The sequence below is a fragment of the Cydia pomonella genome, chromosome 2 (genome assembly GCF_033807575.1).
Source record: "Cydia pomonella isolate Wapato2018A chromosome 2, ilCydPomo1, whole genome shotgun sequence".
Classification (NCBI taxonomy): domain Eukaryota; kingdom Metazoa; phylum Arthropoda; class Insecta; order Lepidoptera; family Tortricidae; genus Cydia; species Cydia pomonella.
Genome location: NC_084704.1, coordinates 36,141,944 through 36,164,712, shown reverse-complemented (window position 1 = coordinate 36,164,712; position 22,769 = coordinate 36,141,944). Strand labels below are relative to the sequence as shown.

The 22,769-nt window shown below is 36.2% G+C and overlaps 1 protein-coding gene across 2 annotated transcripts in view; it reads left to right on the top strand.

The window, feature by feature from the left end:
* The first annotated feature begins 506 nt into the window (after positions 1 to 506).
* The window catches only part of LOC133515584 (CUGBP Elav-like family member 6), a 614,398-nt gene continuing 592,135 nt past the window's right edge, over positions 507 to 22,769 (top strand). Inside the window, exons 1-2 of one of the 2 annotated variants that reach the window (XR_009799042.1) lie at positions 507 to 765; positions 1,118 to 1,219. The gene's annotated coding sequence lies outside the window, so the exon portion shown is untranslated. Of the gene's footprint in view, positions 1,220 to 22,769 lie in introns of both variants that reach the window. The other variant, XM_061848164.1, reaches the window with a different exon arrangement.

The window sequence follows — 22,769 nt, the reverse complement described above, 5'->3', positions numbered from 1 at the left end:
TAACTTTTCAGGATTACCATAAAACAAACCTATCCTAACCTATCTATAGGATAACCTAACGAACGGTTTCAGAATTAAAAAAAAAATATTATAGGACATTATTACACAAATTGACTAAGTCCCACAGTAAGCTCAATAAGGCTTGTGTTGAGGGTACTTAGACAACGATATATATAATATATAAATATCTATAAATACTTAAATACATAGAAAACACCCATGACTCAGGAACAAATATCCATGCTCATCACACAAATACATGCCCTTACCAGGATTTGAACCCGGGACCATCAGCTTCGTAGGCAGGGTCACTACCTATTAGGCCAAACCGGTCGTCAAAAAAAATTATGACTAATGATAAAATCTGACAATCATTATATTATGACTTTCAATAATTATCTCAAAGGGACGGAACGAAACTCAATTGTCACTGTCGTACTAATATGGAAGAGAGATAGAGACACAAATCGTTTCATTGTAGCGCAAGCGATTGTCATCTTAGCTAGGCACCCAGAAGTAAACGATTCCCGAACACAACTTACTACAAATGCAATTCGATTCCAACTTAACTACAAGCTTTATAGTAAATGTCTCTTTGCTCGTAAATGGTTTAGGATCTTTGGGCGCTGGGGACTGTGTGCTCGCTTAATTAATGTTTTGTCTGTTTAAGCGTTTGATATTAAATAGGTGACTAGATATGTTTTGCAATAGACAAATATGTAACAAAGAGGTGGTCTATCACATATACTTTTTAAAAGTAGTGAAGTTTAGAATAGAATAGAATAGAATAGAATATCATTTATTTCAGTATAAGTACACAGTTATACAATACATATAGAGGAAGAAAGAGAAAAAATGACTTATAACTAACTTGTACACTGTATATAATTATACTGAAAAAGGTGAACACTCAGCATAATGCCAGGTCCTACTGAAGTAGTACGCTGACGCTGGTCTTCCGTGGACACCTGTAGGGAGCGTAGTTGCGCGCAGCTACCAACTACAGTTAAGTTACTGAGATAACTATAATAATTACGACGGTAAACAACAAAGCGGCAATGAAGCAGTTGACATCATATGTTAGCATGACCATCATGGTCCAGAAAATATTAATTAGGTTTGTTTTCAAACCTTTACAAGGCCCTTTAAAAGTTTACTAAATTATTTTTAATTTTTCAGGGTTCATTTGGAAATCGCTCGCAGCTTGCAGTTTCATTTGGTGAGTCCGAATAGGCTTCCCGGTGAAAAAAGTAGTGGCTTTAAGAGGAAAAGGGTCTAAATTCCCCATCTCCTCTTTGGATATTTTTTTTTTGAAAATATGTTTACGCTGTTTGATGTATCCTTCTTCTTATTTAATGAAAATATGTGTCTGCTGTTAGATGTATCCAGCTGTTACGATGATTTTATATCGAAAAAGTCAAATAAAGGGGCAACAGGGCCTAAGATGATGCGTTGGTGCTATCACCACCAGCTATGGTTTATATGAATAAGAATAAGAATGATGAATGATGATTTGACTCTTTCGCCGTTGAGGCAATCCGTCTCTGGAATCCCCTCCCTCTCTTTATTCCACAAGCCCCAAGCAAACCCGTTTTCAAACGACTACTTCGCAAACATCAGAAATCAGAAATCAGAAATCAGAAATATTTATTGTGCAAACTGTGTAGGTACAAGAATATGACTTAGGTACATTTTTTGATGAGTATCAACAGTTTTACCCTTCTCGGGTATACAATTATTTTTAACTTAAACTAGGTTTTAATATTTTATCTTAAACTATATTTTAATATACATTTAGGTTTACATAGTTATAAAATTCTTTTAAATTATAGAAAACTTTGTCTATTAAAAAGTTTTTTAAGCATCTTTTAAAAGTATTTCCTTCGAGGCTTTTTATTTCGTTTGGCAGATGGTTGAAGACATTAATAGCAGATATGAACGTACTTTTTTTATATATTGAGGTGCTAGTTCTCGGAAGTACCATATTGTACTTATATTGTGATCTGATATTTTCTTTGCATGAACGCTTTGTGAAATATTCAGAGTGTTTTTTTACAAATAGGCTTAATTCTAAAATATAAATACCGGTAAGGGTCAAAAAGCGCTTCTCTCTAAACACTTCACGTAGCGATTCATCCATGTACATTCTAAAAACAGTTTTTAAGCATCTTTTCTGCAATATAAATGTTTTATCAACATCAACAGAATTTCCCCAAAAAATTACTCCGTACGTCAGTAATGGGTAGACTGTTCCATAATATGCACTGATAACAATTTTTTCGGAGCAAGTTTCTGACAATATCGATAAAGCATAGCATCTACTAGAAATTTTTTTATTTAGCTCATTTATATGTGCCTTCCAATTTAAATGTGTATCTATTTCAACGCCGAGAAAACTAACATGGCTTACGTCATCTACTGACGTATTTGCATTTGACGCTACAATAGATTCAGGCACAGTTTTATAATTTCTAAATTGTATAAGTTTAGTTTTATCTTTATTCTTTATTCATTCATAACAATAAAATATTGTGTTGAACATAACTTAAAATTAAAAATAAAACATTACATTATATTAAAGAAATTAAAGCTTAATTAGTGATCCCAAGATGATGATATTAATTAAAAGTATTGAAGAATATATGCATAATATTAACTGAAATTTGTATCATGTCAATAAGATTTAAATATCAACCAAGCAAATAAAATATCAATAAAAATAAAAATAAAAAATGTTAGAAATTTAAAATTTAATAACTAAGATATGTCAACAATAAATAATAATATCGTCACTTTGGTATCCTACTAGAATAATACACTAATATGTACATAGTAAAAACGTAAACTCAGCAAAAATTCAAATAAACTATAATAAAATTAAGTACAGCTATCGTCTATAAAGTCGGTTATACAATAGTACGACTTTTTTAAAAGATAACTCTTGAGTCTTGCATTGAAAATTTTACTGTTAGTAATTGTTTTAAATTCAGTGGGTAACTTATTGAAAAGGAAGACGGCCTGGTAACTTGCGGCGTGCTTCATAATGTTAAGCCTAGGGACTACAGCATTTTTTATGTCTTTCCGCCTTGTAGACAGCCTGCTTTCTCTCTCGGTCGCGCTCTCATACTTGTGTAGGTGCTTTACTAAGTCCGTTAAAAGTACAAGTATGTAAAGACACGGTACGGTAAGGATTTTGAGTTTGATAAAATGCTCTCTGCAAGATGCCATTTGCGGTATACGTACAATCGTTCTAATTGCCCTTTTTTGCAGTACAAAGGCAGCATTTACATTATAGCTATAGCTGTTGCCCCATAATTTGATGCTATAACGCAGCTTTGCTGCTATAAGAGCGTGGTATACCATTTTTAGTTGCGTGGTATCTATAGCATCTCGTAGACAGCGTAAGGCATAACAAGAGGAACTAATAGTATTGCTCAGTGCCTGCATTTCGTGCTTCCAGTTAAGTTGTGCATCAATGTAGACCCCCAAAAATTTAACAACATCAGCTTGCACAATTTTATTGCCGTTTAAACTTATTTCCAAAACATCAGATATTTTTGCTGTCGCCGAAAATAGTATGACACTGGTTTTGTTGCTGTTTAGTCTTAGATTATTTATTGCGAACCACTCATTAAAAGCTAATACTGCAGCATTCCCCCTTTCATTTAACTGAGTCATATTCTCAGCATTGATAATAGCGTTAGTGTCATCTGCGAAAACAACTAATTTGGTATGAGGTTGTGAATTCATTATATATTGTATCAAATCGTTCATAAACAGGACAAAAAATAGTGGGCCAAGTACTGAGCCTTGTGGGACTCCGCGTCTTATAATAGCAGTCTTTGACTTGACCAGTTTCTCTGTGTTTCCATCGATTGTTTTTAGTTCGACATACTGCTTCCTATTATTTAGATACGAATCTAATATCTCAAGGACCTTTCCTCTAATGCCATAGTGCTCAAGTTTTTTTTATCAGTATTTCATGGTCAACCGTATCGAAAGCGGAGCTGAGATCTAGAAAGATGCCAGCCACTTTCATCCTGTCATTCAAACCGGTTACCACGTCCTGAACCAAGGTAGCTATGGCCTCTCCAGTACCTACACCTTTCTGGTATCCAAACTGTCTGTTGTTTAGGACATTATTAACAATTAGATGTCTTTGCAACCTCACCTTTAATAACTTTTCAAATATTTTTGACAACGTAGGTAATAAGGATATCGGTCTATAGTGTTTGGGGTCACTTCTGATGCCTTTTTTGTATATCGGCAGTACTTTCGCAACTTTTAATTGTTCAGGAAAGACCCCTAATTGGAAGCAGTTATTATAGAAGTATGCCAGTGGTTCCGATAACAAATCAATGTTATCTTTAAAAACGCTTATGGGTATCTCATCATGTCCCGTTGATGATTTCTGTTCCATCTTTTTTACAATCCCAAAAACCTATCTAGGTTGACATGGAGGTTAAGACTGTTTAGCCATTTTAAAATGTTTGTTAGTACACTGTTTATATGTTCTTGCATGTTTTCATATGTATTTTCATTTGAGAACAAAAGAGTAACGTCATCTGCATATAAAGTACACGGTACGTCAACTATATTTGGAAGTTCATTTAGGTATATTAAAAATAGGAGTGGGCCGAGAATACTACCTTGGGGAACTCCAAGCTGAACTTTCTCAAATGATGACTGTACCCGTGCAACTGTTTTTGTCTGAGCATTGTAACTAACAATTTCTACAGCTTGCTCCCTATTGTACAAATAAGTGTAAAATAGTTGAAGAGCATTTCCTCTTATTCCAATATTTTCAAGCTGTTTTAGAATAATGTCAAAGTTTACGCAGTCAAAAGCTTTTGACATATCGATCAAGAGGGAGGCACAAAGGTTTTTGTTGTTTACACTCTCCCAAACAAGCTTTAACGTTTCAAATATAGCTGTTGTAGTAGATTTCCCCTTTTGAAATCCAAATTGGCATGAGTTCAGGATTTTATTTTGATTAAGAAATTTAGTTAATCTAATGTGTATTACCTTTTCAAAAATTTTTGAAAAAGTAGGTAATAAAGCTATGGGTCTGTAGTTGCTCAAGTTGGTTTTGTTTCCTTTTTTATAGAGTGGTTTTATTATTGCTTTCTTAAGGTCATCGGGGAATATTCCAGTTTCAAGCGTTAAATTTATAATGTGCATAAGAGGGTCTGAAATATAGTCCACACATGATTTAACTACTTGAATTGGTATATTATCGTGACCCAAGGATTTTTTATTTTTTAAGGAGGCCACAATCTTTTTAATTTCACTAGTATCAACCGGAGTCAAAAAAATACTATTTGGGATACAATTTAATTTATATTTATATTCTTTGGGGTCAAACGTATTTAATATATTTTGAAATGTGTAATGTTTATTAAATGCTTGTGCTATGTCTTGAGGGTTTTCAAATGTTGTTCCATCTTTGTCTATTTTCGTTAAAGTTATTGGTATTGTATTCGTGGAACAGGTATTTAATTTTATTAAGCCCCATGTAGCTTTTTGCTTATTCGTACTATTTGAAATGTATCTATCGTTTGATATAATCTTAGATTTTCTAATGGCATTTTTTAATATTTTACAGTATTTTTTATACTTCATGAGAGTGAGCCTATTATTTTTTGTTTTTTGATTGGTAACGTGTAACTTTCGTTTGATTTTACTGGATTTTAAAATACCTTTCGATTTCCAGTTTGGTCTTTTCATATATGTGACTTTGGTTTTTTCTAGTGGGATGCAGAGATTAAAGACCAGTGAAAAAATGTCGGCAAATGATTCATAGGCTGTGTTAGGATCTGATTCCCTATAAACGTCCGCCATCTTCTGTCACAAGAACTTAAATAAGGTTCACCATCATGTATATGTACATAATTATATGTATTAGTCTATCTTTTATACATTATATAAAGTAGTATTTAACTATTTATATATTTTCAATATTATTTAACTTCACGTTTAATTTTTTCCTTATTATTTGTTATTATTTTTTCCTGCACCAACATACACAAATGTCTCTGTTTGACCCAATGGTTGACTGGTAGAGAATGCCTTTTGGCATTAAGTTCGCCATTTGTACATTTTTCTTTATGTGTGCATTAAAGTTTAAATAAATAAATAAATGATTTATTGCAGTACTGTGTATATTTGTAGATAAATTTTGCAATAAATTCTGTTAAAATATTTTCCATAATGTAAACATCCAAAGGGGAAAATAGGGATAACGTTTGTAAGGAGAAACGGTTGTCTACTATCGTCGTAATATTACATAAATTGGTACCGTAAAATGGGGTGAGTAGGTTTCGCGGGGAGAGCTGGGTTATGAGTGGGGAGAGAAGGGATGAAAGGGGGGTGGGAAGGGATTTTAAGGCTACCGCTACAAAAATAATGTATTTCAATTTAAAATGGAGCTATAGTAATACCCAAAATAAAAAAAAATCGATCCAAAAATCTTCCAAAATCACTTTTGTATGAAATCCCATGTCGCCCCAATTGCGAGGGACTACGGGGTGAGGTGGGTTTTCCGGTTTATCGTCAATGTTATAAAATGGAACTACCCAAAATAAAAACTAAAATACAAACGTCCGGAACACTTATTATATACTCCAGTCAGTTTGCATGTGTACAAATAAAATGTTATCGAGGTTTGAATGTCAGTTTTGACCCTACTCACCCCGTTTTACGGATAGTGCTATTTAGCTTTCTTAAACAAGGGGTATAGTTTTCAGTCTGTGAGTGAGTGTGACGTGTGACCCAGATATTTGAGCACTAAATATAAAACGATAGGAGACTATGTTCCTATCATAAAGCGCTGAATGTGATAATGATAACTGTCGTGGCTAGTGATGTGCCGTTCGATTGTTCCCGTTCTCGGAAACGATCTTCTTCTTCCTCGCGTTGTCCCGGCATTTTGCCACGGCTCATGGGAGCCTGTGGTCCGCTTGACAACTAATCCCAAGATTTGGCGTAGGCACTAGTTTTTACGAAAGCGACTGCCATCTGACCTTCCAACCCAGAGGGTAAACTAGGCCTTGTTGGGATTAGTCCGGTTTCCTCACGATGTTTTCCTTCACCGAAAAGCGACTGGTAAATATCGAATGATATTTCGTACATAAGTTCCGAAAAACTCATTGGTACGAGCCGGGGTTTGAACCCGCGACCTCCGGATTGCAAGTCGCACGCTCTTACCGCTAGGCCACCAGCGCTTCAGTTCTCGGAAACGATCATCGAGGGCAAACTTTATAAATCCGAATAAATGCTATTGATAACATACAGCCTTAAAGATTTTAGATTTTTTGTACCACGTCGGTGGCAAACAAGCATACGGCCCACCTGATGGTAAGTTGTCACCGTAGCCTATGGACGTCTGCAACTACAGGGGTGTTACATGCGCGTTGCAGACCCTCTAACTATTTTTAGATACATTCTTCTTTTTAGATTCCTAATAATTAACTAAAATTACCTACATTTGAACTTAATAACCATTTTTATATTGCAATGAATATCCGATACAATTTGTGACATCAAAATGACACTAAATTGAAGGTTCAATTATTTGACCTGATACAGAAACACTCAGTGCAGTGGAATGATCAGTATCGTGTATATGAAATTCCCCGCCAGCTTTTGAAATCCATGTCTAAATTTGGATTGTTTTTTTTTTTTATTTTTTTATCAAAAGTCTTATTTACGTTTGAACATAATCTACCTACGTTGTGCATTACCATTATAAGAATCTTCCTACCGTAGATTTAGGCTAATGAAAGTTTTATTTATGACGCCACAAACTCAATAAAATTCATATAGACTGTAATGTGGCAATTAGCCACTTTTAGTATTTAGCAGTAACACACTGGTTTACTGCGACATAAACGCATATTGCTTGTGTCAGCGCAGCCTTACGTGTATATATAGGCAGGCTTTTACAGAATATACGTTCTTATACTATCACACATAAGGTGTTTAACTACTACTCCCTGGACCCGCTCGAAACAAAACTAGATACACTCCTTGTTATTTGATGGCGACCCTGCCAGGATCCTGGGAACGTTCAGTCTGGAAAATATACCTGTAATAATCCCATCACTAATCGTGATCGTAGACTCAGGCCAAGCCCAATAAAAGTTTTATTGTTATGACGCCACAAACGTGTCGAGTGTCGATAAGAGCGGTGCGCTAACGTGCTCGTATGTGACACCACACTTCTATCATGCCTGTCTTGAAAAGCTTATCGTATCGGTCAATAATGTATCATCTTCCTCACAGTTCAATTTTACAAAAAAGGTCGCTAGTTATTGCTCGAAGCAATGACTTTTTTTCATTGGGTCATACCTACACATATAACCGGCCACGCCCCACTAAACAAACTGTTCTGGCAATCAGACTTTGGAACGTTCTCCCACTCTCTATCAGACAAGCGCAGACCAAATTCACATTCAAGCGCATGTTGCGCAAGTATTTCCTTGACAAACTTTCTTCTTCATCAACTTAATGATTCACACTTGGTATAATTATGTATGTATTAATATATGTATATTTATTTGTATTATGTATATGTGTAAGTTTATCAATATATAGTTTATATTCATATATAGTCTCGGTTACAAATTCATTTACTTTAAAAAACACTGCACCTACTTAATCTTTCTGGTTTAACCCATTGGTTGACTGGTAGAGAATGCCTTAAGGCATTAAGTCCGCTATTTGTACCTTCATGTATTGGGCAATAAAGATTAAATAAATAAATAAATAAACAAACACCTATTAACCCTACGTGTTACAGATAGCCCCCTCTGCAGAGCATGCATGGAGGTAGAACAGACAGTCGCCCACGTCATTCTTGAATGCCCAGGCAGAGTACCGGGCACAGTACCTCGGTTCGCCGGGGTCTCTCCCAGACGTCGGCAACATCAAGGGTCTGCTAGGTTTCTTGGTAGAGTTGGGTTGGCAAGAGTAGTGCCGACAACCCATCACGCAAAATAGGCGTGAAATATGACGTCGAGTTGCGGAAACCTAGCCCGCGAATACCTATACCTACACATTTTATACTCGTTGTATATAATATTGGAAGTTAAGGGAATCTAAAGTTAATTTTCACACTTCGCCCTTATAGGAGGTATATTACATTTGTTTAATAGGTACTTGAGATTCAAAAAAGAAATAACGGCATTGGTATAATATGTATGTAACACCATGGTTATATTTTATTGTAGGTAGTAACCACAGAAGTAACCTTTTTCCAAGCTTTTATTTACTTTCACCTGACCGTTGTCTGTTTGTAATCAAATGGGCTGAATATCAGCGCAAATGGGCTGAATATCAAGCAATCTGCGAGCTCAACTTTTCTGGGCTTCGAACTGGACAGGGGATTGACTTGGGCGGCACATATTGATAAGGTGTGTAATAAGTTGTCAGCGGCCTGCTTCACACTAAAACGTCTGGCTCGGCTATTGCCTCGCGATATGCTGAGAGCGTGTTATTTTGCATCGGTGCACGCACACCTGCAGTACGGGACCGAGCTGTGGGCCCGTGCCGCGGATTGGGAGCGTGTCTTTCGGTTGCAGAAGCGTGCCGTACGGGCTATAGTCCGAATCGCACAAACCGAATCGGCGAAACCGCATTTCAAAGCCTTAGGCATCCTAACCCTGCCGTCGTTACTAATCTTCCAAGCGGCAATATACGCGCGCTCACAAGCGGACAGCGTCCCAGCCTTGGCTCGTGCGGCCCCGCGCCGCTACCCCGCGCGCTGCGGCCGCGCCCGTGCCTTACAAGCTGGCCAAGTCGGACAAGCTCGTTCACATATTGGGCCCAAAAGTATTCAATAGTAGTTACTAAAAGCGTAGCAGTATTTAAACACAAATTAAAAACTTGGTTAGTCGAGCAGGCGTTCTACGACCATAAGGAGTTCTTTAAATTAGGAACTTAGTTATAAGATACATTATGTAGTTAAAATACAAATCTACAATCTTTATATACTGTATAAAATGTGACATGTAATTTATATTATCAATAAATATTATGATTATGATTATGATTATGAATCTTGCAAGTTAAATTTGATCCAATTCCCGGTTTCCGATTGAGCTGAAAATTTGTATACATATGTAAGTCGGGTGATAATGCAATATTATGGTCCCATCGAGCTGATCTGATGATGGAGACAGGAGGTAGCCACAGGAACTCTGTGATAAAACAACGCAACCTAATTGTGTTTGGGGTTTTTAGAATTGTCTCGATGAGTATTAGCTGCCTGTGGAAAGAAAGGTACAGTCAGCGATAAAAGTTTGACCAAAAATGAAATTTTCTCCAAAACTTATTCTAAAATGCGTTTGACGAATTTTCCCAATATGTTTTCTATTTAATTTGAAATGACAGGTGTCAATTGTTTTCGTTAAATTTAGTGTGATTAGTTTGCCAAATTGGCCTCGAAATCTAAAAGGATGTGACCAGGGAGGTGAAAGATGAAAAGGTTTTGTATTGAACTATTGATAATATCAAACATTACCCACATAACATTAGGACATCCATAATAATTATGAGACCCAAAATAGACCCGCCAATTTACCTTAGAACACTTACCTTATACAACTATTATCCTAAACCCGACCCAATCAAACTATCCATCCTAACGCTCACCCAATTTCGGATTTCCAGTAATTTTCATACTAAATACGTAATTTAAATTCTGTGAGTCGGTGAGGCGAGGCGTCACCTCCATACCTCCAATTTGGAGCTCTTCTAAATTACAAAGGTCTTCACATAAATTGTTCCAATATTCTGAGACGCTGGCGGCATGCTAAGCTTAAGTAGGCCGCGGGTACACCGTTGTGTAAGGTACCCTTATATGAGCTAATTTTGCGTTTAGTCAGAGAGCCCAGGTCTTCAATTTACGAGCTGTCTTAAATATGTTTACCACCAATAATCTCACTTATAAGTCGACTATTAACTATAAAATTGGTAACTTGTGGACCACCAGCCGTTAACGAGCGATGGTCGACCCGTTACAGTGTTGCTCGCGCGGATGTGTCTCCACATCGCAGTTTCAGCCCAGAGACGCAAGTCACGTAACGCTGAAGATGCGAACTGTACATACAATCTGCAAGAATACTAGTTTATTCTCATGTATACCCTTAGTTTAATAAAAAAAATATATAATACAGCATTGCGCTGCGGTGTGAGCCAGGAGATATAAAGTCACGTAAAAATAACTAAGTCTTGTCTGTACTCTAACCTTGTCTGACCTAAGCGTAGTCTGTGTCAATACAGGAGTTCGAGACGTGTATACCATGAGCCAGATATACCATAGATTGAAATGTAATCTTGGAGTGCTCACTACACACATGGATAAAAAACCCATGTAAATTAAGTTCTGAACAAACATTTAGAATTTACAAATAAAATTTAAGCTTAATAAATATCCACTACCTCACAACTTAATTATTATTAATAAATAAGGATAGATATGATATTTGACGACCGGTTTGGCCTAGTGGGTAGTGACCCTGCCTACGAAGCTGATGGTCCCGGGTTCAAATCCTGGTAAGGGCATTTATTCGTGTGATGAGCATGGATATTTGTTCCTGAGTCATGGGTGTTTTCTATGTATTTAAGTAGTTATAAATATTTATATATTATATATATCGTTGTCTAAGTACCCTCAACACAAGCCTTATTGAGCTTACTGTGGGACTTAGTCAATTTGTGTAATAATGTCCTATAATATTTATTTATTTATTTATTTTATTTATTTATGTATGGAGTGAGCACTAAAAGTTACTTCTTTTTTCTTCGTTTTTCTTTTCTCCCTTGGGTGCATATGAGTGATATGGTGGAAATATTCGCTGTTATCGAGTGAAACCTCGGTAGCTCAGCAGAGCACGGGCTAGTGATCCCGAGTCGCGAGTTCTAGTCTCGTCAGAGACAGTGATTTTTTCCACTTTTCATTTATTTCTAAGCAAATATAAGGTATCGTTTGCAGATGTTTCTGCTTCACATAAAATTGATTCACTCTAAGTATACTTATTTCTTTATGGCGTTACGCAACGGTGTGAGTAAGGGGACGTAAGTCACGTAACGCCGAAGATGCGTCAGCACGGATCGATGCGAGATGCCGACGCGTGCGTATTTTTCATTAGCGGCCTACCTCGCGATAAATGATTTCGTGAATTTCGACGGTTTCATGATAGAGGTCGATTTGCGGTTTGGTACTTTTGAAAAACTTTCTACATCGTGAGGCTGATGATATCTGTAAAATTTATAACGCTTTGTGCGTTAAAAGTTGAATGCCCTATTCGACTTTATGTTTTCGACGTATTCGACGAATGTATTTTCTTAAGGATCAAAATCAAGGCTAAAATGATTCTTACGACACAAGAAAACTTGCCAAAGAATGTCCCGTTTTATTACACAAAAATCGATGCACTGCATTTCATCCCAGAAAGAATGACTCGATTTACCTATGAGTTACGAAAACAATACCAACAAAATATTCGCATTGCCTTCAAAACTTTAGTCAACTAGTACTATATTAGACTTTATAACAACGGAGGAAGGTTGAAAATTGAACGTCTTTAACGTAATTTCAGTTGTATTGGAATAATTCATCGGTTCTCACGAGTATCCGCACGTGAGAGAAATAAATGTTTCATCCCGATTCGAATTTTAAAATTTGAAAACAGGAAAATCTCGGCTGATCGTGTTTTGTTCGTGAACGCCTAGGGTGAGATACTGTAACAATATACGTATGTATAGTGTGTGTGGGCATTTACAAATATATTAAAAGCTTAGCATAACATTTGTAAAGAGTTGCTTAGACTCCATCTTATTCCTTAACTGCCCTTCTCTAGAAACATCCATTAACATGATATTTAATCGGCTATCGTGTTATTTCGGCAAATATTTAAAAAAAATAGAGATTAATTTCGACTTCACGGCGGCGGTCGAGTCCTTAAAGACTGAAAGTGTCACCCCAAAAAGGGCGTCTAGTCAGCGCTATGGACAATGGCGCTGCTGCGCAGTTTCGCCAACGCTGAACCGATATTAAAAAAGAGGTTCTCAATTGTCGGGATCTTTGTTTTCTTGACCAAACGTAAGCGAAGGTCTCTGTTTAAGCTTTGGCAAAAATGCTTTCGTATATTTGGATGTACTTCTCAACAGGTCACAATTCTCAACCGATTCTCATGAAATTTTGTGAGCAGGTTCCATGATTAAATAGATTTTCTGTCGATACATTTAAAAAAATGGGATTAGTTGTCAAGCGGACCCAAGGCTCCTATGAGCCGTGGCAAAATGCCGGGACAACGCGAGGAGGAAGAAGACAGTTTAAAAAAAAAATGACGGAGCCACACATTTATTTGCTTTTAAGTTATGCTCGCGAGGAGTACAGCTCACAGAGCTTCTAGTTTATGTATATTACCATTTATCTTGTAAACAAAGTTAACTAAGACAAGTGTTTAACCCTCTTAAGCAGCGAAAACATTAAACACTTTGGTAGCGAACAATTGTGCAATTAGCATCAGGTCAGACTTGGCAGCCTGATGCATCTTGCGAGTTCGGAGTGTTGGGAGTTTGGCACGTCGGCCGGCCGGCTCGCGGCCGCGGCGGCTACGGGCGTTCATGTGGGATGCTGCAAAATGCTGTTTACATACAGTTATTTGTTACATGCCCGTGACTATAACTGCGTAGAAATTGTATTTACAGTACATATGGTGCTACTTTACCACACTAGTACGAAAATTAGCATATTACGTTACTGTGCCGAACATTTAAAGGGCCATATGTACTGTAAAACGTTGTACGATACATGTGCGAATAGGTAATTCGCAACTCGTGTCGATTTAAAACACTCCCTTCGGTCGTGTTTTAATTTATCGCCACTCGTTTCGAATTTCCTATTTTTCACACTTGTATCGTAATGTACTATTCTGTATTTAGTTCAATCCATCCTTTCACTCTCTTTTTTTCTTATTTATCTGTTCCCGGGACTTACATTTTATATACCTTTCATTTAAATTGGTTCACAGGTTTATTGCGAATTGATCAGAGAACGACAGAATATATTTTTTTATATTATTTTTTGTATTTCTTATATGATAATAACATTTTAATTACAATAACAATATACATAATACATACGTCCGACCATATCTCAATAAATATATTTGTCAGAGAACAAAAAAAAAACATACATATATACAGAGGATGAATATAACTTACTTAAATCTGAAATAGGCCCTTGATGCATTGTACCAAGGATGCTGCTGGCGGCATTTCCTCGTTGTATCGCAACGCTGATACGTTGTGCGAGGAAGCCGCCAGCTCTTCGGCCACCACCTATATTGTATTAGTAGGATCGGTGTGTAGTCAGGGACCAAGTTAATTCTGCACAGACTAACAGAGTGCAGCAGTAGCACCATAAACGTTAAATGCATATGAGATTATCACGTCACTTACACACTTCGTCACTTTCAAGTAGGTGCAGAGTCAGCTTGGTCCGACTATAATATTATTTCGTAAGAGGACCTTGGACTTTGACTCTTATCTGACTTCTTCTTCTTCTTCTTCTTTGTTAGGGGCTATGTAAGGCTCTACAGCCTAAATATCACTGCGACCATTCCTGATCTATTGTGATCGCCACCTACTACAACTCTCGAAGCAAACCTGCAACTTCAAATAGCTGCAGGATCCTCTTGATCTCGAGAGACCTTAACTCCTCCGGACGTAATATGTGTCTGCCCAGGATTGAGTCACGAGTGCGCATTAGGCTCTGCGAGGATGTGCAAAGGCGTCTCCTCTGCCTCCATGCAGAGTCTGCACCGCCCCATGTCACGTTTCCCCATAGTGAGCATGTGCTTATTTAGGCCGCAGTGCCCAGTAAGCACCCTTACCAAGTTGCGCAGTTGGTTCCTAGACAGCGCTTATCTGACTTTCTTATTGCTCTAATATAATATATTTAATTTAATTAAATTAGATTATCGACCATTAAAAATTGTAACATAAACTTATAAAATATAAATAAACCATTCGATAGAGACTACGAAAATTCAATCGTTGAATTTAGGATCTAATACATTTAAAGAATAGATGCGGAAAATAGAGGGGCAAGCGAAGCACTTGCAAGGTAAATAAACAGTTCGAGATACTTTAATATATTAAAAACTAAAATACTACTACATATAAAACTAAATAAAATCAACTTAAAAATATATACGTAGATGGACTTACCTTGTACTGTTTCTTTTACTCCGAGAAAATAAACTATACCTGACCTTTCTTCAGTCGTTGCACACAAGCTCCACAAGATTTTTTTTTATTCAACCCAAATATAAATCGAGCTCAATATTTTACTCTTACGCAGACGAAGGCAAATATTTAAATGAATTTATACAAAATACAGACAACTCATTTGTCCACTTCCGATATTCAGTAATGACTTGTTTAATTAGCGTGACCAATTACATCAGATCCCAATGCACTCAAGAGTCGTCATTAAAACATGATTGGCGTTTACTCAGTGGACTTAAAATGCAGCAACCGTGTATAATGACCAGAGATCGGACAAATTTGCGTCATTGCTCGCAATAATGTGGACATGACTCCAAAATTAATCAAATATGTAATCATTCAATTAATTTCTTACTTGACTTAAATTTTAATTCCTAGTCAATAAATACAAAAGTTTGTTAATGTATAGATTTATGAAAGAAAATAATCAGTATTTTTTCCAAATTTTCTACAGTCTATTTATTTTTACATCAAAAATATACTTAAGTGCTGAAAAACTCCGCTCGCACTCCACTGATGTTAATGGCGAAAACTTAGTAGTTTTATAGAAATATTATTATTCCAGTATAATTCAAAGTTTATTTTCTGTTCTAAGTTGTGGGATAAACTAAACAAAGAACAGAAAATAAACTCTGAATTATACTGGAATAATAATATTCCTATAAAACTACTTAAGTTTGCCCCATTAACATCAGTGGAGTGCGAGCGGAGTTTTTCAGTTTTTTTATATTTTTGATGTAAAAATAAATAGACTGCAGAAAATTTGGAAAAAATACTGATTATTTTCTTTAATAAATCTATACTTTAACAAACTTTTGTATTTATTGACTAGGAATTAAAATTTAAGTCAAGTAAGTAATTAATTAAATGATTACATATTTGATTAATTTTGGAGTCATGTCCACATTATTGCGAGCAATGACGCAAATTTGTCCGATCTCTGATAATGACATCGCGCTAAGTGACCAATTTCGTGGTGGTGGAGCAGTGATTTGTATTTGACTCAGGTAGAAGTACTAGTGCTCGACGCTGCACTAGTCACCGACATGGGCACTTTATTTCATGGAAATATAAGTTAAATTTGAACAACAAAGATTTTTCTGTATTCGAACTTAATCCTTATCACTTTGACATAAAGTGCCCATGTCGAGTACTAGTGCAGCGTCGAACACTAGTACTTCTACCTTAGGTACCTACTAGGCTTGTGTACTAAAGTAAAAAAGACGCAATTCCCTCCACTGTACTAGACCGAATTTTTCCCTAATGATTTTGCTGTTAGTACACTATAATTAAATTCAATTCAAAATATTTATTTGCTTAAATAAGGGTACAATCAGGACACACGCATAACGGAACGGGAGCGAGCAGACATATTGCATATTCATAATGGCTATATTTACTATTTTTTGATTAGTAATGAAAAGGTTTCACTTTGGACTTCGAGAGAGATTCTTTAGTTTATTAAGTGGTTTAAGAAAATTCGCAGTCATTGAGCCTTTTTTATCAAGACGATTGTCGTTCTAAGGTAGGTAATGACTAGCTGCTTTTCCATAAACGAATACCTCTTATTTCAGAGTATAAGTATTTCTGTCTGCTGTCCGGTCTGGCCTGCCCTACCCTGCCTATGAAGCGGTTGATTCTGGGTTCGAATCTTGGTAAGGGCATTTATTTGTGTGATGACCACAGATATTTTGTTCCCGAGTCATGGGTGTTTCTATGTATTTAAGTACTTATTGGTATAACTAATACATATACTAAATATCTAAATGTCTGAGTACCCACAATACAAACCTTCTTGAGCTTACAATTTGTGTATTAGTGTTCTATATTTCTAGAATATTTATTTACGATGATTACTATAACTAGCTTATATCTAAAATAGGCCCTCGAGGCATTGTACCAAGGATGCTGGCGGCATTTCCTCGTTGTATCGCAATACTGATACGTTGTGCGAGGAAGCCGCCAGCTCTTCGGTCACCAGTTACGCCAACCAGACGTTTCGCGATTATTGTTCTATATTATTTACTTATTAATTTATTTCTTCTGTAAATTCACATTTGTGAGTACTATTTCTACGCAGACGAAGTTGCGTGCAGAAGCTAATAGTTTTCTGAAATAACTCTTAAAGCCTCCTACTTTAAATAACATTTTGAAGTTAACGTACCTATATGCTGACCCGCCCTGTGTCAAAGTGCGACCACTTAACTACATAGTGCGCCCCCACACTTACTGGTAAGTGAATGCTCTAAAATCATATTAGGCGAGCCTACTTTTACCGCGTTCAAAGTGGTTACAGGGTGAACTCTTAGACGGTTCATACAATTCAATATGTTGTCGAATCGTATGAACCGTCTAAGTTTTAATTTATTGTTATTACTGTCTAGGATGGAAATGTACACTAGATTAAGTAATTACATTGTACTAAATTATGTTAAATAAAGTAATCATACAAAAAAAATACTTTATTGAGTATCTTTAATGAAAAAAAATTATACTGAAATCTTATTATATAGTATTACAGATGAGAAAACCTATTTACTTAAAAAAAAAACAGGACTTTATTACACAATTTGACTTAGTCCCACAGGCTCAATAAGGCTTGTGGGTACTTAGACAACGGTATAATTATTATATAATATATACATATTATCAAATACCTTAATATATAGACAACAGCCATGACTCAGGAACAAATATCCGTGCTCATCACACGAATAAATGCTCTTACCAACCAGGATTTGAACCCAGAGCCATCGGCTTCGGCAGGGTCACTGTCACTACCCACTAGACCAGACAGGTTGTCTAGATATTGCCTATATTCTTTGAGCAAAATTCTTAAAATTATTAATTGAAATTAAATTAATTAAATGATCTTAATCAACAATGTCAATCTTTGGGTAGTGGAGTAAGGAAATAACAATAGTTATTTGTATTACAAGGGGGCAAAGTTATTGTTTAACCGCTCGTGCTAATATTGATACCCGAGCAATCGAAAGATTCCAAAATTGAACCACGAGCTTAGCGAATGGTTTGAGAAGTGGAATCTTGAGCGTTGCGAGGGTTTCAAGGCACGAGGGTTAAACAAACTTTGCCTCCGAGTGAAACACAACATTTTTCACCACACCAACGCGAGGAAAATACTAACTATGAAATACAAAAAAAAATCAAACCAAATCGAATCCAAATGAACTTAATTAAAAATGTATCATCCAAAATCATCATTTAAAAGTCAATTCTACCAGCTAACATGAGGAAACGACTCAATATTTGCATCTGATTACTTTGCCCCACATGTGGATAAAATGCGACCTTCTTATTAGTTTTGGACAATCAAGAGGGCCTTTACCAGTTGGTGTGGTGAAAAAATACTTATACATAACTATTATTTATGATTCGGTGTTTTAACTTAAACCCAATAGGTCGTTAAATTATGAAAAGTAAACTGACAGTTATAGGAGCGTGTTTAAATACATAGATTACCATGTCAAGGAACACATAAGTGTTATAGTTTTTGTGACTTAAAGTTTGTGAACATTGTACATAAACATACCTTAATATTTTTGTTTTTAGTACGAATTCATTATATAAATTTAAGCTTATAACAAAATACAACAGATATATTTATGTGTATTATGTATACTTATAGTATGCACGTGTGTACATGTACAATTGTAAACATCAACCGATACAACAAAATTTTACGTCTGACGGCCCGATTCGAATTTGAAGATACGACAAATATTAGATCGGATACGGATCGGATATATCTGACACTGATACATACTAACACTCACTTTTAGAAATAGATATAGAAATAGAATTTGTTTTATTCATAAACACACAAACAGTAATAGACAGACATAAAAGAGAACATAGTGAGAGTAAAGTGTCACGAAATGGCCTCATCTTAGCATGTTGCTGGCGACTTCCAGCGCTGATCCTTTTGACACTGACATCCGATCCATATCGTATCTAATATTTGACGTATCTTATTGTTCGAATCGGGTCGTGAATCGAACCGTCTACAGATACAGCTGCACTAGAACGCCACTAATTTGCCAGCCGACTCAAATGAATGCAGCCTCCGTTCCCCATTCACCCTGTATGCATTTTCAAATGCAGCATCAACTCGTTGAGGAGTTTCAATAATTAGTTAGAGCCGAAGGCTCGTGCTCGGGAGCACGATTCTGATTTAACAAATTGTTACGGTTTTGATAATATTTATACTGATTGGTGCATGGGAAAAGGTACATTTGGATGTGATAACTTGCAATTAAAACACTCAAATACAAATAACAGTTTTATTTCCCCAACTTCACTTTACAAAATCCAACATCTTAATAATCATGACAAATGTCAAACTACCTCTTATATTAAAATATCAATACCGCCAAATTAGTAAGTCGGGAATCAATCGAGCTACTAATAAAATTAAATATAAATGGCTAACAGATGTTAATTGCAGCTGCATTACTGTTGACACAACTTTATTCCTTCCACTGTATGTGCTCCACTCCAATTTCCTTAACTATTATTACTACGTATAGAACCGGCACTGAAAACCAGTATATTTGCGTCATGATTTGTTGTTTTGACAACAAACCATAGAAGCGGAGCGTGAATATCGCGTCCTAAACGCGTAAGTTCGCTACCCCATTACTGCCGCCTATAGAGGAAAGGTAAGGAGAACAACCTCTTATGGAAGAACTGTTGCTACAGTGTCCAGATGGCAGCTGTTAATAATAGTTCGAAATGTCTCTGATGGCGCTAGGGTAGCACAAGGACATGAAATGAACTTACACGTTATTTATGGAGTGAAATGCGCTGTGAGTGATTTGTTATTTTTTATTGGCGATGTATTGTGGCGCCATCAATTTAAGGTTTTTTGATGGACACTTTTCATACACATAAATTGTTCTCCTTACCTCTACCCTCCATATTGCTGCCATTATGAGAATCATTTTGTAACTATTCCTTTCCTCTCCTCTGGAGTTGCAGGAGTACATAGGCTACGGAGACTGCTTACCATCAGGCGGGCCGTATGCTTGTTTGCCGCCGACGTGGTATAAAAAAAACTCATTTTATCAAGGATTTTGATAGCGACGTAATGATCGTCATAATTGAGAGACACAGCTGCAGTTGACATCCGAACGTCACTTACGAAAGGTACGACGACGCACGACTTTCTCTTCAGGTAGACGTCCACCCGGCCGCATCGCACGCATCGGACGCATCGTACGCAACGGATTTTAGTATTCTTTATATAGAAAGTCTCACAAGTGCGACCACTGATCCGTTGCGTGCGATGCGTGTGATGCGGGTAGGTGGACGTCTACCTGAAGAGAAAGTCGTGCGCGAGATGCGCTTATCACCAAGACAATAACCAAGGTCGTGTCTAAGCCAGTTCAACACCGTAACAAGTTGCTAATTCCGAATCGGGCTCGAGGGCTCTCGGGTGATTGGTTCGCGGAACTCGTTCGAGAGTACATTTCTACTTACACTTCTTTGTTTGTTTGATATTGTTGTTTTTGAAGTGACCGTGCCTGGTTGTTCAGTTGGTTGTTGTTTTTGAAGTGACCGTGCCTGGTTGCTTCAGTTGGATGTTGTTTTTGAAGGGCTATTCGAGTTTTACCTGTCGTGATGACTTTTTAACCGATGTGAATTCCGTTTATGATTATGAGTTTTTTTTTGCTCAGTAACATCAAATAGAAGTATTGGGACCGCGCGAAGCGCATGGTGAGGGTAAGTAAAGCGATCCCAGCGCATAAGGTGGTAAAAATTTAAACTAACTGCGGATAGCGTCTTTAACATTTCGTACAATTATATGGCTCGAAATGAAACTTTGATTTACGATTACTCCTGAAATATTCATTTAAATTGTATGGTGTAAGGGATCATTGTAATCTGTATGAAATGCTTAATATAACTAACGTATTTATTTTGATAATTGTTAATAATGTATCCATGTAAATAGCTTTGCAAATGCCACATATTACGTGATCTTTTTCTAGAAGTTAAGAATGGATATAGTAAGTTATCCTTAAAAGATAGACATTTAACATCTCGTTCTTTTTTGTAGACCTATGATTGAGAAACAACCCCACCATACATTGTGTTGTTATAGCTCAAACGGATTAGGCAGCGTTTTTGATTAAAGCTCCTAGCCAGCGTGATTTTTTCCGACAACATCGTTATATTTCAAACAATTTACACAAAACCTTAACAAGTTATATACTTAAGCCTTCCTCAAGAATCACTCTATTGATAGATGAAAGTCGTATGAAAATCCGTTCAGTAGTTTTTAGTTTTGGAGTAGTTTTATAAGATGTAGTGAATTGACGTTTTCCCCTAGACTTGCGGACACTAGGTTGTGTGACAGTCGTGCACGCTCCCAATATACATTTAGTAGTTTTTTTTTAGAATAAAAAAGAACTACGCAGATGTAGGATATTTATCGGATATTTTATGCGGTTAGTTAATTTTGCTATAGGTATTCATAATTGGTTTGCGAAACAACTCGTTCGAGAGTACCTACGTCTCTATACTTACACTTTTTTCTCTACTCTTTGTTGTTGTTGTTTTATTAAGTGGCCGTTCCTGGTTTAGTCAGTTGTATTATTTTTGAAGGATTTTCGTGTTGCCTGTATACCAAAATAACGTAGATTCCATTTAAAAGCTTCGTTTTATTTATTTACTTTTTGATTCGAACAACTTACAATAGCCTTTCATAGATTAAAAAAAAGTTTTTTCGCTAAAGCAAAGTTGGCAAATTTGACGGTAAAGACATTTAATGAAGAATATATAAATAATAGACAATAAATTTACGTCCTTTCTGCCTGTCCGTTCTTTACTTCTACTTGTCTTTCTGTATTATTTTCTTCTAAATATTGAAGTGCAACACCATAAACAATAAACCAAGGTTTCAATATACATATGTATGCAAAAGCGGCTATAGTTATTAATATTTAAAATACTAGTTGATGGAGGGTAGATTTAGTTTTTTTTTCTGCCAACAAACTGTACTGCAGTTTGGCAGATTAGTAGTTTAAGGTTTTTTGTAATCTTCTTTTGATTCAAATAAATAAATAAATAATAAAGAGTATTTAATTTGTACTGTATTATATTGTTATATTTCTAAGTAATTCTAAATACATAACCAAATTTAATCTACACCTCTAAAGCCACATTACGAAATTACTTGAGAGAAATTTTGATAGCAAGTTGCACAACTGAAGCCCCGAAGAGGAAATATTAATTACGTCCGAAAATGCAAGTCGTGTTAACTCTCGGCGAGCAGGGATGAGGCGGTGGAATGAGGACGACAATATTCGTCTAAAATAGTCTAAATGGGTTACTAGGTACTTTATCATCTAATACTTATATCCTGAGACCCAGACATTTTTTCAAAAAGCTCAAAAATTGTGGAATATGTATAAAAATTTGTACTTGGTATCTCAGACGGATAAAGG